The sequence below is a fragment of the Oreochromis niloticus genome, linkage group LG3 (genome assembly GCF_001858045.2).
Source record: "Oreochromis niloticus isolate F11D_XX linkage group LG3, O_niloticus_UMD_NMBU, whole genome shotgun sequence".
Lineage (NCBI taxonomy): Eukaryota > Metazoa > Chordata > Actinopteri > Cichliformes > Cichlidae > Oreochromis > Oreochromis niloticus.
In genome coordinates this window covers 62,999,816-63,007,224 of record NC_031967.2, presented here as the reverse complement: position 1 = coordinate 63,007,224, position 7,409 = coordinate 62,999,816, and the positions used below count along the sequence as shown (strand labels likewise).

At 44.7% G+C, this 7,409-nt stretch overlaps 1 long non-coding RNA gene across 1 annotated transcript; it reads left to right on the top strand.

The window, feature by feature from the left end:
- Positions 1-5,187: 5,187 nt before the first annotated feature.
- On the top strand, positions 5,188-7,190 carry LOC102077392 (uncharacterized). The gene is made up of 3 exons (XR_002061456.2): positions 5,188-5,853; positions 6,884-6,988; positions 7,122-7,190. It is a non-coding gene; the product is annotated as an uncharacterized LOC102077392 (long non-coding RNA).
- The last annotated feature ends 219 nt before the right edge of the window (positions 7,191-7,409 follow it).

The following is a 7,409-nucleotide window of genomic DNA, read 5'->3' as shown; positions in this document are numbered from 1 at the left end:
CGGTATACAAATTGGTGGGGGTCCAGGGTGGGGGGGAGACAGGATTTGAAGTGTGCTAAGACCAGCTGCTCTAAGCACTTAGTGATGATGGGGGTGAGGGCTACTTGGCGGTAGTCATTGAGGCTAGATGGGTTGGAGTTTTTGGGTATCGGGACGATGGAGGTGGATTTGAAGCAGGCCGGTACCACAGCGTGGGCCAAGGACAGGTTGAATATGTCTGTGAGCACTCCTGCAAGCTCCCCAGAAAACGCTCTGAGAACACGCCCGGGGATACCATCGGGACCTGCAGCCTTGTGGACATTGATCCTGCTCAGCACCGCTCCTACATCGGTGGGGGAGAGAGTCAGAGGTTGGTGGTCTGGCGTCATGTCTGTTATGGTTGTGGTTGTGGGGTTCCCTCGCTCAAAACGAGCATAAAAGTTGTTGAGCTCGTTGAGGAAGGAGGCATCAGAGGATGTGGGGGAGGGTTTGGTGGTCCCGTGGTCTGTGATGGTCTGGAGTCCTTGCCACATGCGTCGGGGGTTGGAGTTGAAGAAGTGTTCTTCTACCTTCTTTTTGTAATGGTGTTTGGCTTTTTTGATGCCCTTCTTTAGATTAGCCCTGGCTGTACTGTAGGCGTGTGCATCTCCTGACCTAAAGGCGGTGTTGTGGGCCTTCAGGAGGAGACGAACATCCCGGTTCATCCAAGGCTTCTGGTTGGGGTACATGGTGATCCGTTTCTGGGTGGTGACACTGTCTGTGGTTTCGGAGATGTAATCCAGTACAGATGAGGCGTACTGGTCCAGGTCTGTGTGGGTGAACATATTCCAGTCTGTGTTTTTAAATCTGTCCTGGAGCACTGCGTCTGTCCCCTCTGGCCACACTTTAATTGTCCTCACAGCAGGTTTCACACGTTAGATGAGTGGTGAATACCTAGGTGTGAGGAACAGAGAGAGATGGTCCGATTGTCCAATGTGGGGGAGGGGTGTTGCTTTGTAGGTTCCAGCCAAGTTGGAATAAACATGGTCTAAAGTCTTGTCTCCTCTGGTGTGGCAGGAGACATGTTGGTGGAATCTGGGGAGGACTGTCTTTAAGTTGGTGTGGTTGAAGTCGCCAGCAACAATAAAAGCAGCCTCAGGGTGTTTATTCTGGTGTTTGTTAATGGCTGCAGAAAGTTCTTTCATGGCCAACCTAGCATTAGCGTCGGGGGCGATATATACTGCAGTGAGTATGATCGAAGTGAGCTCTCTGGGGAGATAGTAAGGTCTGCATTTGACCATTAAAAACTCCGCATTAGGTGAGCAGTGACTCTCAGTAGTAGTGGAGTTCATGCACCAAGCATTGTTAATATAAATGCACAAACCTCCACCTCTGGTCTTGCCGGAGTCATCTGCTAGCCTGTCGGCTCGGTGTGTGTGGCGTCCTGCTAATTCGATAGCATTGTCCGGGCAGCTGTTGTTCAACCATGTTTCGGTGAAAAACATGACATTTGAGTCCATAATCCGTCTGTTGTTAGTGATGGAGAGCCGTATCTCATCCATTTTGTTTGCCAGAGAACGGACATTGGCGAGGAAAATACTGGGTAAAGGCAGCCGATGTGGTGTTAGCTTTAGCTTAGCCCGTAGCCCTCCGCGCCTACCTCGCCTTTGTTTACGTTCTCGGCGCCGTCTGCATGCACTTCCGCCCGGCAGCCTCCGGTGTTCTGGAGATCTCTGGGATGAGTCGGAGATCGGCGATAAAACTGTTGGAGTTATGAGTCCAGATGTCCAGAATCGTCTGCTGTAGGTCAGCAACGCACAGCAATTCTGGATGAATAATCCGGTTAAAAGTAGATAAAAAAAACCCGCTAAATAGCAGATTTTGGAGAGACACTGAGCCTCGCGTTGTTCACGCGCCGCCATCTTGGTCAAGATTTTGAAGCCACTGACATAAACACAAGAAAGCTCCTGACCATGCACGGAGGGTTTCACCCCAAGTCCAGCACCCTGAGGTTGTACGCTAAGCGGAAGGAAGGGGGCCGGGGACTGGTGAGTGTCAGCACCACAGTCCAGGATGAGACAAGAAACATCCACCAATACATCACGAAGATGGCCCCAACTGACAGCATGCTCAGTGAATACCTCAGGCAGCAGAAACCCAAGAAAGAGGAGGAAGGCGAGGAACCATCATGGAAGGACAGGCCCCTGCATGGTATATACCACCGGCAGATAGAGAAGGTGGCTGATATCCAGAAATCCTACCAGTGGCTGGACAAAGCTGGACTGAAAGACAGCACAGAGGCACTAATCATGGCAGCACAAGAACAAGCTCTGAGTACAAGATCCATAAGGCTGGGGTCTATCACACCAGGCAAGACCCCAGGTGCAGGCTGTGTAAAGATGCCCCAGAGACAATCCAGCACATAACAGCAGGGTGCAAGATGCTAGCAGGCAAGGCATACATGGAACGCCATAACCAAGTGGCCGGCATAGTGTACAGGAACATCTGTGCCGAGTATAACCTGGAAGTCCCGAGGTCAAAATGGGAGATGCCCCCAAGGGTGATGGAGAATGACCGAGCTAAGATCCTGTGGGACTTCCAGATGCAGACGAACAAAATGGTGGTGGCTAACCAACCAGACATAGTGGTGGTAGACAAACAGAAGAAGACGGCCGTAGTGATCGATGTAGCGGTTCCAAATGACAGCAATATCAGGAAGAAGGAACATGAGAAGCTGGAGAAATACCAAGGGCTCAGAGAAGAGCTCGAGAGGATGTGGAGGGTGAAGGTAACGGTGGTCCCCGTGGTAATCGGAGCACTAGGTGCGGTGACTTCCAAGCTAGGCGAGTGGCTCCAGCAGATCCCGGGAACAACATCGGAGATCTCTGTCCAGAAGAGCGCAGTCCTGGGAACAGCTAAGATACTGCGCAGGACCCTCAAGCTCCCAGGCCTCTGGTAGAGGACCCGAGCTTGAAGGATAAACCGCCCGCAGGGGCGAGATGGGTGTTTGTTTTTTTTTATATATAGCTCAACTGTGATATATGCAGTCAGCAGTCAGGTGCAAGAAGAAAGGAGACGAACTGGCAGGACCAGCTGACTTTTTGGTGTTGAGGCTCTTCAAATCCTTCCATACCCCTTTCACTGTAAAGGGTGCAAAGAAAATAGTATGAGTAACCAGGGAACTACTAGCAGAGTTGTATGCAAGAGGTTTACTATTGGATACTGTGCTAAACAAAGAACAAGAAGCAATGAAGTGTTTGTTGAAACAATTGAGCATTTCAGTTTTGTTTGGCACAAGAGTGGAGTCAATACTTAAGAAAGGAGGTGGCTCTGAGGAATGAGAGCTGGCAGAAAGAGACTATAGTTTGCCAAAACCTCCTCAGGTCATTTACACTGTCAGTGTTTAAAGTAAAAAAAAAAAAGTAATCACATTTCGCCTTCCTGATGGAGGCAGTAAACCGATTACACTGCTGACGAAAACGTAGGCATTAGCATCAGATCTGTACTTTCTCACGGCTGCTCCCACCTGGTTTCTCTAATGTAGGAGACCAGCCAGTTCAGAACTGAACTGAGGGATGTCCTGACATTTCACACTGATGTGGCAAAAATGTTTGTCCACAAAGTACATAAAACTCTGCTGGAAATATTTCCAAGCTAAATTGACATTGTCAATCAGTTTAATACCAACCCAGTTAAAACTGACTAAGTCATGAAGAAAAGCTTGCTCACTGTAAAGCTTCATTTTTATTTATTTATTTATTTATTTATTTATCTATCTTTTTTTTTTTTTTTTATCATGTGGGGGTTGGAGCGTGAGATTTTCGTGTCTCTCACAGCACCAACTATGCAGTGATGATTCAGGCCACTGGTAAAAACTACTAATGTGGAAAACTTATGCTGCACATTGGTTACAAAAAGATCAATAAGAGCAGATTTGTCTGGAGGTTTGTAATTAAAGTGTTGGCTTTAAATTATTAGTGTAAAATTTAACAACAAGCAGTGCACCTTAAAATCATCAGACACAGAAAAAAAACAGTCACGGTATGACAGTGTAAAAACAGCACAAATCCAGTATTTCCAAATCCGATCTGGGTCACTTTCGTATGTGGTACTGAATCCGATACATATCCGATGTTTTAGAAAGTGACCGCTGTTTGATGGTCATGTGGCATTAAATCCATCTTTTACGTCACTGCCACAAGACAGACGCCAATTATCAGCGCCGGAGAAGCGCCCGAGAAGACATCGCGAACGCTTCCTGGCCATCCAGTGAAACTGTTGGGAAGACAGCGTGAACATTTTATTTGTACTGTATAATCTGCAGATTCTGACAGAAATCTGCAACTATCCTTTGAAGCACCGCTCCTCTCTAAAACAGCAATAAGATAATTATTAGGTTATCTACATTATTATGTAAATAACAAAATAACTTAAAGCGGAAATTGGGAAACGTAAAATCTGAAGTCTTTATATTAAGGGCCATCAGTCAAACAATATTGTTTGCTCTGGGTCTAAACAGAGCGTGTTCTGTGTGACGTCTTCTTTTGCGCATGTGGGTCGCTTTGAGCGTTCACACTAGAGCGCGTTTGCTGTCGCATTTATTTGTAGTGTGAACAAGCAGACAAAAAAAATCGGAATTAAGCATTAAGCCCTGCAGTGTGAACGTAGCCTAATTATTTTCTCCTCTCTCTCTGTGAGCGCTGAGTCCAGTGTCAGCTTGAGAAATATTCCCCTCTGAACCCCCCTCGGTGTGAGGAACTTGTTTAAAATAAAACTTAAAATGAGTCTGCTCTTCTCTCTGGGCTGAACCTTGAAAGTTTTAGACAGCTTAATTTAACCGCAGCTATTTTATCTCTCACGTGAAACTTTGAAATCACTTCGCAACCAAACAGATCATGCAAAAACAAGAACAGAGAGAGGAAAAAAATGGTTTCAGACAAACACACACACACATGCGCACGCAGCAAAAAACATTACAGGACCAGTTGGACTAGAAAGCTGAGAGACACATACCTCTTTACCAATCACACAGAACTGCTTAGGATCCAGTTCGCTCACATATTTCAAAAGCCTTAGTGATTATTATCCAGCATTAGTATCTGAACCTGGAATCATTTCTATGGAAACAGGAATTTTATGTAAACATTAAATTTAATCTGATGCAGTCAGGTTTAAACTCACGTTCTGTTATTCACTGAAAATACAGACATTTAGAACAAACTAAGACCATCTGTGCTGGAGGAAATGTCTGCTGTGACTCTGCTCAGCTTTGTTGTTCTTCAGCCTCTGCATGTTTACCTCTGGAGGTGAGTTTTACCTGTCAGGAGATTAATGACATTTCAATGATAGATAAAGACAAAGAAATAGAGTAGGATTATTTCATATTCATTCCGTTTGTCTGTGTGCGTGCAGGCAACATGAGGCTGAAGTGATATTATTGAAAATTCTCTGTGTGTAAGTACAGTTTAGTGCTGTCTGATCATCACTCTGATTGGCTGCTGTAGAAGTGAACAGTGTTACTTTGACCTTTAACCTCTCTGCGCTCTGTTGTTTCCTCTTTCAGATCACAAAAGCATCATAGCTGAGTCTGGACAGGACGCCACTCTAATATGTCGAGCTCAAACCCACATCATCATAGTTGTAGAGTGGAGCAGAACTGACCTGAAGAACTTGTCCTTTTATATCAGCATGGACGACTTGTTCCAGATTACCAGCATCCATCTTTTGAGAACCGGGTGGATCTGACGGACAGACAGATCACTGATGGAGACGTGTCTTTGATTCTGAAGAATGTGAGACAAGATGATGCTGGAACATACGAGTGCCGTGTCATTGAGAGAGCTGGAAAACCTTTGAAGCTCATCAGCATCATCAACCTGAAAGTTGGTTCTCCAAGTGAGTGAGGAGTGTTCAGTGTGTTTGAGATCTTCGGCTCTTTTAGCTCTGCTGCCTTATTACTCCTAAATAGCTCTGTTCTCACGATCACTGAGATCCTTCTATTTTAGCCTAGCTGTGAATGATCTGTGTTGGTAATGTCCCGATTCGAAATATTGAGGCAAGGAACAAACCAACACTGGCCCAGAAGAGTTCAGTCAAATGATGATTTATTGAGTACACATGTGGGAAGATGTACACTGCAATACATCAGCATAGATCTTCTCCGAACAACTCAATTCAGAATAGTTTTATTCATGTCAGGGTTCAGCCCCTTCTGTGTCACAAATGTACATAATATGCTTAAGTTACAGTAAATCATCACTTAAAAATAGCTAAAATAGACAGATGTTCCTCTTTCTAGTACTTTCTTCCATACATGATAATTAAACTCATTCTCCGAATAGCCCCTGGGGACTTTACACTTTCTTCACTCCTCTTCTGTCACTTGTTACTAGGCAAGCTCAACTGCAGGTAGAAGCTAAATTAATTCAAGGCCTTCGCTTACAAAGGTCTACATTTAAATCATATTTGTCTGTAAGCGTGAATGCTGTTTTAACCTTCCATTGCTCCAAGTCACCTTACACAATAGATTGTGAAGACATCGCGCTGCACAAAGCTTGAAACCTTCAATAGACTGAGAATCAACTCTTATGAGCACAACATGCAAATGTGTGTATACAATGATTATGGCTGCACCTGCAATAAAAATGTTTATCTGATGCCAGTAGCTGTGATAAACAGTTTAATGCAATTTAATGATGAAGTTATATTAATAATGCAGTAAAATAATTCCTTTATTCCCACTGTTAGCAGTGTTTGATTTAGTGTTTTCATAAAAGCCCATTTCTTGTGTGTATATTAGTGCTCAGAAGAACAGATATGTGGTTTAAAGCCTAGACAAAAAAAATCCTCCTCATCAACACTTTTTTTTGTTTGTCGGGGGACATTTGTTTTGTAATAATTGTTGTTCTTTTGATTTGACTTGCAGCATGCCATAGTTTATTCAACACAGTGGATGGTGCAGCAGAGATACCTGACTCAAAACAGGACACTCTTTCAGGGCCAGTGAGTGTCACCTCTCCTCCAGCTACAGGTAGATATGAGCAGCATTTAGATGAATCTTTTGATTTTGCTCTGACAAATATTAACATTTTAGAAATTCAATTTCCTGATCCATTTTTTATCATTTCTATCACTTTTCCCAATGTACCTGCAATTAATTCCAGATCCTTGTCTCTGTGTCGCTCTGTGTACCTGGCCTGTACCACCACAGTCGCTGTCTTCACAGTTTCTGCACTCTGTCTGAGATTCTAGGTTCATCCAATTGTCACAAGAAGTCACCAGCAGGGACAGTACTTGTTTAGAGTCCGAATCAGAAGAAGATGTTTCTGACTCTGGAGGTGTGGAACATGACTGACCTTAGGTACCGACCAGAGGGCACGGGTCACACGGGTGGTGGGTGGGGTGCAAGGGGTCACCCATGATGACAGTGGTTTTCCTGAGAATGGAGGACA